Source organism: Varroa jacobsoni, unplaced genomic scaffold (assembly GCF_002532875.2).
Source record: "Varroa jacobsoni isolate VJ856 unplaced genomic scaffold, vjacob_1.0 scaffold_637, whole genome shotgun sequence".
Taxonomy (NCBI): Eukaryota; Metazoa; Arthropoda; class Arachnida; order Mesostigmata; family Varroidae; genus Varroa; species Varroa jacobsoni.
Genome location: NW_019213539.1, coordinates 11267 through 22741, shown reverse-complemented (window position 1 = coordinate 22741; position 11475 = coordinate 11267). Strand labels below are relative to the sequence as shown.

The following is an 11475-nucleotide window of genomic DNA, read 5'->3' as shown; positions in this document are numbered from 1 at the left end:
TGGGCCTTCGGATAGCCTCACTCATTTACAGCTAGATTGTATACAAGTTCCTGTTCATCGGTCTGTTTTTATCATGAATTTCTAAGTGTATAAAACTTCCCCAATGCCTCAAGATGTGAATTCGAAGTACCTATCCCTTTCTCTGTGTTTTTTTTTTTCTTATTAACATGGAGACAATACCCTTTATTACTTGTAGAAACTCTGTGTTGAAATATTTTACTGTTGCTACGTGTTGCTGACAGTTGCGAAACATTGAGAGGCAATGAAAAGCCTTGTTCCTTTGTGATATCTATTGGGAGGATTTGCAATTGTGCTACTTGGAATGGAAACTTGAAAATAGGCGGGTGCGATTTGAAGATATTGGCTTCAGATGTAACAAGTGCGTTAAATAGTCGAATTTTCGACTCCAAGAGTCTTATTATGGGCCACGGTGCTGCGGCCACATGAAACAAAAGATTAATTTTAGAATAAGGCTTTCCTCACCTTCTATCTTTTGAGCCAAACTGCATTATAGCGAACTTAGGTACAGCCCGACATAAATCTTTTCCACTACTACTTCTGTCGCAGTTATCCCTTTGAAATTATATACTGTGCTATCCGCCTAAGCGACATCTCATAGTCTGGGTGAATGAGATCATCCGCACAATATTGCTAGTGACGACAACATAAAATCTCCATCTCGACTCATGTTAATTATTGGGCTCAGGGTGTCGAGTGGCAGTCTTAGCGCATAAAACGGACCCGAGTTCTCGTGACATCGAATCACTTTCATTCTCCAACGAAAGCTGAAGTATCGAAAAAGTTGGGCAGGAAGTTTGAGGCCTGACAATACTATAGGAGACGTAAAGGGCTCTCAGAACTAAAGGATATGTTTTTTTTTTTAAATATCAAATAGTCGTTCAAATAGTGAGCTACGGTGTAAAATGCAGCAGGATCCTGTCTCTTCTTTTCTATCCGCTTCTTCTTCCATAACAGTTAAGAAAGCTACGAAAACCAGAAAGGCGCACTTATTTGATAGACAAGACGTTGTGTTGAATGTAGAATAAATTTATAAGCCTATGGGAATGTTCCATGGTCACAAGGGAACCATTAGCTCAAATCTTGGCAGTGAACCTGTAATTGACTATAGTTCATAACTTTCCTTCCTAAGGTGACTTTTCTGATAGTACAGTTTGATTTAGACCATAACGGATATACCAATCATGCTGTTAGCAAAAGCAGTGAGACGTCCTAAGTTGAGAGTTCACCGTTCAAAAATATTTAGATTTGAACAACAAGTTTAAAAGCCATTGCTGTTAAACTTCCGAACGTTCTATCCGAGAAGTGTAACGTTGAAACTCAGTTTATTATTTAAAAAAATGTCTCCGACTAAAGTTTGTAGGAGAAGTTTGTATTTAGTTTAAACATTTTTTTACCGGAAATGCACCTGAACAGTGACGCCAAAATCAATGATCAGGCAGCATACAGAAGAGCTTTAGCGTTCCAACCCGTCATACACACCGCATAATTCTTGTATTATTAATCAATTGGGGAACGTGGTCGTTATAAAAATGTTTACTAACGTCCGAGGCACCTGGATGTACGGGGATACCCCGTGTACGGTCCCCATTAGAGCCAAAAGCTCGGTGTTTCCTCAAGTAAAGTAGATAAGAAGTGACTAAACGCTAACTTTAGATCAAAAACAGAATTGCTTTTGCGTCTATTTTATCGTGAACTTTTATTTCTATTGCGTTGCATTAAGAAGACGCTAGAATCTCATTTTTCTACATTTGCAGCGATAGAGTAGAATAATGATCATTCATTAACAGGCAAGATCAACCATGTTAGAAAAAAACTGTGCAGCAAGCAAAAGTACGATGTCCTACCATAACATGCTGTGGTATAACTGCCAGATTACGGATGCGCACAGATTTTGCATCTTAGGCATATGTATTCTCTCAATATATTTTGTTTTTTTTCCTACTTAGCCGTTAGCTCTTGTAATTAGTGAGATACGCCACACGGTATGACAGCTGCTATATCTATAGTTCTATATGCAATAGGCGCCGAGACTAGGACATCTCGGCTGCCTGTTTCTTTCCCTAGATTAATAATGTTAGCAAAAATGTCATAAACTGACCCTGAGGATTGGGGGCGGTAATATGCCTTTTCGGAAGAAAACACAAGAAACCTAAGCTAATGTAGCCGACTGAACCAATAATTTTAACATTTCCTGGATTTCGTGCAGAATAAGTGAAACTCGGATCGTCAGTAGACAACCAGTGAGAGATTATAGTCAATTGAACTTATTTACTAAGGTGTGAAATACTCATCTACAAACCTCAAATGGCATCAATCTTGGAGACTATTATTTTTCTACAGGGTTTTTTTTTCACACATCCACAGTGTATACGTTTGCGCTTTTGTGATGTCACTGCATAATACAGATCTATCCAAATTGGCCGGAAATTAAATTATTATTGAAAAAGTTGGCTCAACGAGTAATATCTTGCCACGTCACGGCAGAGGCTGGAGACAGGGGCTCACATACGATTTAAGTTGTATCGTCCGTTCTAACCAAAATGTTCGATACTTCCCTATATTTGTTGTCCTTAAAGCTGTGTCCGATACTTGCAGATGTCTTTTTTCTAATATGGAGTGAATATGCAGAGACTACGTAGTTCTGTTTGACAGACATATAGTTAGACGGTCCAGATATGCTATGTGCGTTTGATGCGAGCGTCGCTCAAGAAAACATGCAAAAGTAGCCCGTTTAAATGCCGTTTTAAAGCCATCAACTATATTACTGATAACAGCAGCGTTAATACTAGATATTCGAATAGAAGCTAGAATTGGTGCAGGAATCAGATACGACAGTAACTTAAGTAATCAGGGCCGAAAGAAGCTGCCTCGGTCCACCATTAGTTCACAGTCCTTATGAGAAGTTCGAGTGCGAACTTCTCATAAGGATTGTGAGCTAAAGCTGGAACTAGAGCTCCAGTTCGTGTTGGCCTAGACAGCCAGACCGAAACGCGCTTAGGGGTCATCCAATCCGCGATGTGTATTACTACACTTACAGTTCTTCTCTCTTGATATTTTGATGATATTTTTGATCTCGTTTATTGATAGCGTCGATTGTTGCTATGAGTAATGAATATGGTCAAAAAGTACGTTGTCACTTCCAGTTTCTCATGTTCCCTCTTTTTTTTTGCTCTGTTTTTCGCTACCATAAAGTCCCACCTTGTATCATGTCGAGCAGAGCGGACAGTACGTTTGTAAACTGAACTATACATTAAATGAGAATCGATTGGGCACTAACTCAGCATTCGGGGTAACTTGTTGATGGTTGCAGAGAACACATTAATATTGCAGGAAGGATGAAGAAATCCAGAGAGGCTGGTCCACACAAGTTGGCCGCAGAGCTAAAGGCGCCATACATTTGGTCACAAAGTTCGAGTCCATGAAGTATGTGTTGCTAGTTTGTTAATTTCTGTAATCCTCCGCCACCTAGTTTGTACACACCAAATGCCGTATGTTTTCGGCCATTAGGACCCCCATAAACGAATGACTATTACTAGCAACTATCCTTCAAAGCTGAAAAACGTTTGCATAAATTGGTTATAAAGATGGATGACACGGCTTGCGATGTTAAATATATCAATATGGACATTTAATAAGAAGCTTTTAAAGTATTGCCGAGGATCGCAAGTTTATATTAAGCCAATATTAAATACGAGCTCCGAAAAACTTGGTCAGAAACTGCTATCTTAACAGAAGCAGCAAGTGTAAACAGATTGCCACACCAAACATCTTCCAATGACTAAATGAACGATGGAGTCTGTATTGGCTTTGTGGAGCCCTTGCGAACAACTAGCAATAGATGCACACGATAAGTTGCCATAAACTTGTATTCTGCTACTCCATGGCATTCATGTACGCTTTACACAACTTGCTCTATCCGAGGCTTCGACAATCTTCCTGTCATAAAATTAATGTCGCGTTCATCTCGCACTTTTGCAGGAGTTTATGACGGTCCCCCTTCTTCCACCGATAGTTGAATGGTCTTGTGGACCCTTTTTGAAGCAACAAGCGAATCACACATCCTAATTCTTTTTTAAGTGTTGCTTAATGTCACGTACGCAGTATGCTCAATTTTAAGCCTGAAACGCACACATAAGGGGCTATTGCAAAACGATATGAAGTTTAAGTGGAATCGAGGCTGCGTAACATGCAGTAGCAGTGAGTGAATTGAAGACCAAGCCGTTGGTTCGATACGTAAGGGTACGGAACTAAGGAGCACGGTATTTGCGCTCGGTGTAATGTTCGATTATATTATAGCTAAATAGTCTGCGGCAATATATGAGTAACTGTTTATTCATTGCCGGATAACCGAATGATTGAAAAACGGCCTCACTAATTATATAGCCTATAGAATTAAGAAAGACCTGGCTAACAGATGTGCCAAAATGTTTCCAGTAGTTCTCAAGACGGCCTGTATTATATCTGATCTGTAATTATTTTGGCTGCATCTAAATTTCGATAAATACTCACCGGAAGACGACTAGTCAAAGTGAGCACTGATAAACGTCCGTTTATGCTATTAACGGTCGTCCGCTAATCGGATAAACTATTCGTTCATAAACTACGTTATGATTAGGACTATCTCGGTTTATTCCCTACTTTTGCTGAAATGGCAGTTATGCTTTCTGTGAAGTAGAAATAAGCTTCATTTTTGCGCCAGTCCATAGAGATGGTATCGCTCAGTCTGACCGATTGAAGGAAAACTGGACGGTTAGAAGGGGCAATTAAGCCTGTCTTTGTTTGAGGCTGGCTCCCACAACAAGACGAAGTGCGCGTATGGTCGGATTGGAACTCAGGCCACCATATATCGCCAACTCCAGAACGCCAAACACATCACCCACTGAGTTATCATTGCAACGAAGTAACTTACTGAATAAATAACAAATACCTCCAGCACGGCTCGTCAAGACTTCCTTGCAGAGAAGGGGCAAACAATTTGCGCGTTACTCAACTGTAAGTTGTTTTGGTTATTAATGTGGGTATCGAGTAATGATAATTGACTTCATTCAATTCGAAAAGGGGAGAATGGCAAATGAATGCAACCGGTCTACTGCCAGTTTCACTGAAATGGTTGCCCTCCATGGTGGAGACGACGCTGGTCAACCATCCAAGTGGGATCTCTTAAATACTTCATCGATAATGTTATATTATATAATACTGTTTAAAAAGCGAGCCATAAAGTGTTACGTAATTATATTTTGATCGGTTACACCATAATACTCCACGACAGTCCGTTCCTACAAAAAGTATATGACATGCCAATGAAAAAATTACAAGTAGCGAGCTCTTTGATAGCGCTACAATAAGTTCAATGATGTATGTTAATGCTAATTGTGTTAGATAAAGCCGAATACTTTGTTTTACAAAAATTAACACTGAATCTCTTAAACTGAAAAGATACGGTAGAAAATTAGTGTGCGCCATCTACAATTAGCTTGTATTGTAGCATGGCATTTCTGCGTTGTCTACGGAAGATCGCCATATTTTCGCCTGAATCGGAAAAGGTTTTAAAGAAAATTCCATTCCGCACTATTTCAATGTCTTAGAAGACTTACAGAAAGCGAAGGAACACCACAGTTGACAACTATTAACCAGTAACTTCAGTATCTACTGAGTGTATTATAATTGAGAACTAACCATGAACTACAGTTTCTCTTAGACGAAGAGGCATCTGATGTGGACTGAACGGGAGGAGATTGCGACTCAGCTAGCGCCTATGGTTCCGTTTTTCAGAAAACTTCTCTTGAAACATTTTGCAAAATTTATGTGGGTTAGGCCTAAAGGACCACTTATCTAGTAGGATAGCACATAGATTATATGGAGATGAATCTCAAACCTGCCGGAGAAGGGTTCGCTGCAGAATTCTATTAAATAGGGTTTTTGACTGGTGTTATGGCGATACGAAGCACTCGTGATTTTCTCGCGAAGTATAGCTGGAATAAAAGTTATACCGCTGTCTAAAGTAGTCAAAGATGGTCTCTGAGTTACCGCATACTGTATTTCGATGTACACAATTAAATAGCCTTTTTCCCGGTGTTTTTCACAACTATTTTTAAGGACTTCTATAGGAAGTACACCAAAACATCCGTAGTTTACATGGAGTCATATTAGATCAGCAGTAAGATACTCCGGCGGGTGCTTGTAACTTACGTTCTACAACTTTAATATTCAGAGCCAAGAGATTTGTGTAGCCAAACTCATAAAAACTTTGCTGTCCAAATGAGCGAACATAAATAATAAATATAATATATAATAATATAATAAAAAATAATAATAAATAAGAAGCCACAAAATCAGCTTTCTTAATGTTTGGAACCGTTTCACTGTTTCACAAATCGATTATTCAAAGCTAGAACAACGGTAATGGACTATAGGGCCGGAAAGCAAAGATCAACTGCATTTTACAAACTTTTGTTAGATTAATTTTATTGATTCACATCGAAACTTGATTTTTGTTTAGCAGCTTAGCTTAGCTTAGCTTAGTTGTTTGTCATCTGACAGGAGATGCGCTGTGATTTTCTTCGAAGGCATCCTTCTGTCTAGTAATTCAGATTCTATCTAACGATGACCTTGTTAATTACGAGCGTTTTACATGGCGGCATCGTGAAAGCTACGCTGGTTAGGACGTACGTATTTTAACAACATCTAATTTTCTCTGCGCCCTATGATAGCAGACATATTTAAAATCTGAAAGAGTTGATGGAGGTTTTTTTTCTTAGATAGTTTTGTTACAGTCGATTCGATCTCATTTAATCGTAGTGCAGATATTCTGCGTACATCTGTATTGCGTACATCTTCAGATGATTTTCTGAGTGGCAAGCGATTGATGCGCGAATGAAGAAGTTGTACACGCGACTGATCACGTGGCTGTCTATTTTCACGTAATAGGTCGTAAATCTCAATCTACTTGCACGCTTTCATAGAGACCAACTGCGAGCCCGGCTGTCTTTATCTTAACTGGAAGTGGATTTTTCATCACTGCAGTTGTTCTGAGGAGCAGCACTGCACTGATCTGATGATATGCAAACTTTAGAGCACAGGCCAGCGTGCATTTTTGCATTGGTCAGAACATGTTGTCTGGTCGATAAATCTGTTACGCTATTTAACATGACATTTTGAGATCGTGCACATCTGATCAAGCAGAACGACTTCGTAAGCATCTGCACAAATAAACATATATTTCGATGATATTGACTTCCACTGGCTGGTCACCTCTAAACCGATCGCGTTCATGTAAACAAGTCACTTGTCATTTCACGGTACCTTGGTCTACCATCGTTACTCATAATTTGAACATAAAATAGCTCTTTCACTATTTGTTTGAGAATACATTGTAAAAGCTGTTTAGAGGGAAACGTCGACTTGACCGTTGAAGAACGATGGACCTGTTGCTTAAGGTCACCTAGCACGTACTATAATGAAAGACATCCTATTGCCAACAGCACAATTTCCGAATATGGCGGTTCAACTTCTATGATTATAAGTATGCCATAACTGTGCCCTTGTGCCCGACCGCGCTATGCACGTATTATGTATTTGACGAGGTTGGTCATCGCATCTGTGTTGGATAAGTGCTGCTTCGAAATGATAGCTCGATGACAATCGTACCACATAGTTGAGATTTACCTAATCAATATCTGTAAATATGTGCCTCACTGTACTGCCAGTCCGAAGTATCTTCGGCACGAGGCAGCTTCTAATAGATGACTCCCTTAGTTCCACACCAGTGGACATATGGTACCTTTTACCAAAGAGACATAACTAGGTACAGGATGAATATTAGGAATCTGTACATTGTCGAATGGCGACGTAGTATTAACACATGAATATTTAATAGTGTCGTTCGAAGTAACAACTAACTTCACGTACCCCTAAGTTTCTATTAAACTTAGGGGTACGTGAAATGATTCAGGTTGAAAAAAACCGGGCGCAGACACTTCGTTTCATGCTCGTGCTGAGAGCCAGGCGTCTGAAGCAACGCTTGAGAGCGTAAAGCTTAAAACGTCTATTCGCAGTCACGTTCGAAGTGGTAATCTTGGTGACAGTTTGACAAAGCTGTTTCAATAGTGGCCTTTCGGTTTAATCCCAAGCATCTACTATCAACATTGTATAAATCATCTTCTCGCTTGGTTTATGGGCCACGACCTAGACAATGTAGGCTACTGAAATCATACGACAGTACTCGCTTTTGTAGAATTTCTCCCATGTGCTCCAAAGCTGGTGATCCGTAGGTTTACTCAATTACGGCAATTTTACCAGCTATGGCGGCAGCTTTGTTAAATATTAATCCTTTGTTATTTGTACTGCAAGTGATATTGACCTCGTGATCGATACAAGTCAGCAAATATAACAACTTTTTAATTATGTAACGCAACAAAACTGGGGAAAATGAATTTCGGGTTAATTTACGGGCATAAATTTAGCTTTCAGCTTTGATGTAATAAGAATATTTTGAATTTTTCAAATATCTCTTTTAATTTTATTAGCTGCGTTTTTCATTTGAGAAGTGTCAGATGTTTGCTCAAAAGTCTATCTTAACTCGGAAAATGTCGGTCACGGGAATTTTTGTTCTTATATATATATATATATTTATATATATATATATATATATAAATTAGTATGACTAAATTTATGAATGTGTCGTTCGTTTTTTATCAAGTGAGAACAAAGCAATTTGTTCAACTGAAATGCCCCGTGCGCAGGACAAAAAGTTCAGTAACTTCAAAAATATAATTTTTTTACTCTAATTACTCTATTTTTATACAACGAAGAATTGTAGCAAACTTTGAAATTGCGGATCTTCGTTACAAAGTATAGAGATATAATTAATAGAAGTCGATTCGCTTCTGTGTTCTATTAGTTTTCCTTCTTTAGACGATGCCTTCTACAATGTACGTCAATTACGATATTCCGAGCTTCAAAGCGAGAAAAATATGCGTTTGAAACTAAATCGTGGTAATGTGCCGCAGCTCAGGTAGACGCGTGTACCTATAATGGGACCTAAAACCGTTATCTACGATTCTGAGGTTTGTGTGCACTATTAATTTACCTCAATTTATTCTGTATCAGAAATAGGCCGCTAAATATCTTTTGGCATATCTGCACCTTGGAAACCTTAGTTCTCGCATTATAAAAATAATTGTGTTTTCCAACTATATATAGTTTCCAAAGAAGACTTCGCTTGAGTAGCGTGGCTTCAAATACGCTACATTTGCGGTTAATAGGTCGAAAACGACTTGACTAGTTAGAAGTTTCGATTCACTTAATAATTGCTCTGGCATCTCCCGACTAAACTTCGCAGGAAAACACATCCAGAAGGTAAAGTTACGATGCTAATTTTACCGTTTGAATTTACTTATCCACTAAATCGCGTTTACGGTATTGATCTTTTCAGCTAAATTGGACAAAGGCCGTTCCGGCTTGGGGAACTCCGTTCCGCTTAACACCCTTTCAAATCAGGCGCCATACCACACATTATCAAAAATAAAACACTCAAGGTGATCCAACTACATACGAATTTTACCTGTTCTTAGATTTGTATGTAAATGTGCGGCCCTGAAAAAATGTAGCACGCAGAGGCTTTTATTAATGCAACTTCCTTAAGTCTTGTTTAGAGGGATACCCTAAAATATCTGTGCTTGTCTATGGTCTAGCTAGATGAGAGCTGTTACGATCAAAGGGCCCTCGTTAACAAACTCCTAACTTCTATGTTCAACATGATTGTGAAAAAGCTCGGAGACGTTGTATGTATCTGTTTTTTTCTTTGTTTTTGGCCTGTCAGGAAATAGTGCTTGCAGTCTTATCAGGACCGACTTCGATATACTGCCTGTGGATTCTGAAACTACTTTCATATGAATCTTAATTAGATCCGCAATGAGCAGTTACAACTAATACTAGAAGATTACAGTAGCTCCGTGGGAAACTCTAATCTGTAATCCAGATCAGAACTTTACGCGTCTAAATTAGCAAGCAAATCCAGGATGTCAAGCGTTAAACTGGAACGTCGGTTTTAACTTCGCATGAGCATGTAAAGCACAAATTATGTACAAAAAGGAAAGAACAACAAGAATACTGCTACTGCATAAGGCCGAATACCGATAAGGGCACAGTCGAGCAGGAGAATCCATATGTTAAAAGTGCCTGTTTATCGAAATAGTAGTCCCTATTATGGCACTACTGGTTTGAGACGCTGTGGTGCCAATGACCGTGAGCCAATCTCAATACACCTAACACCTTTTTGGGATTACTAAAATTAGATAGCCGGTTTGGAATGATCTCCGCCTCCCGCATTTTTATTTACGGGGCATCAAGGTTTACATTTCTCAATAGTACAAATACAATATATATATACAATATAGGACAATAGTACTCACGAAAACATCCGAACGTATAATTGAGACAAGATAAATACTTACGAGCCTTGGTCTCGAAACATTTAATCCAGTTAACACGCGGGATCTCGTATTTGTCCAAACTAACAGTAATGAATTACTGGGACAGTATGGTTTATCGACTCTTCGGAAATTCTTCATGGGGCTTGGCGCTCCGACGATATCCCGACCAATCATCAGATGGGATATGTGTGATTATGCATCAGTTGTATGGGCTATGACGGTACTCGCAAGAGAACCGTGTTGGTACATCACGGCTAACCGCTCATTAAAAAATTCATGCTTATGTAGATCTAAGCTGAATAGGGAGCGATTATCTAGAGGCCTAATCGCCAGCTAGGATTGAGATCACATTTTCGTTTGGCGTATATTGTCTTTGTTAGAAAAATACATGGTAAGTAGTCGTTTTTCCACATTCAACGACTCCGATCGACCTGCAACGGATCGAGCACAAAATATTTCTTTCAGGATACTTGTATGAGAGAACACAGGATACGCATGCATAAACACATTTCAATAAACAGTGCAGCTGTATATTTTTTAATAACCTAATAAGAAGCTTTGCGTTATATCGTATATATCTAATACGTGTATCAATTTACGCTAGAAAAAGAAGCTATATCTGGTAAATTAGCAATTTCAGAAAAGGCCACTAGAGGGCATTTTCAGAAAAGCTAAAGTTACTGACTCAATGATAGACGTCGTAATGGCGTGTCCGACCCTCGAAACTGTTAACTGGGCCGACAGAATAAAATACGTTCAATGGAGTATGTGTTTTTCCTAACTAGCAACGTCACGTTGCCGGTGGACAAAATTCACACCGATTTAGACAAGTGATGATGACAAGTCATCATCCTGCGGAGACGTTTACGGTCATAACGACGTAGTTGTCATTATGACCGTAACGTAAGTCAAAAGGTGTGAAGGCAATTAGATAAGTAGCTTCACGTTCTGATACAAACGGTCGATTGTCGTCGAACACGGAATCAGCTAACTTTACGAATAAACCGAGCGTCCAATAACG

General features: G+C 39.1%; 1 long non-coding RNA gene across 1 annotated transcript in view; it reads left to right on the top strand.

Annotated features, from left to right (window-relative positions):
- LOC111262207 (uncharacterized) overlaps positions 1 to 10043 on the top strand; it is an 11920-nt gene extending 1877 nt beyond the window's left edge. The window contains exons 2-3 of the long non-coding RNA XR_002681462.2: positions 8921 to 9086; positions 9455 to 10043. This is a non-coding gene — a long non-coding RNA (uncharacterized LOC111262207). The remainder of the gene's footprint in view (positions 1 to 8920; positions 9087 to 9454) is intronic.
- The last annotated feature ends 1432 nt before the right edge of the window (positions 10044 to 11475 follow it).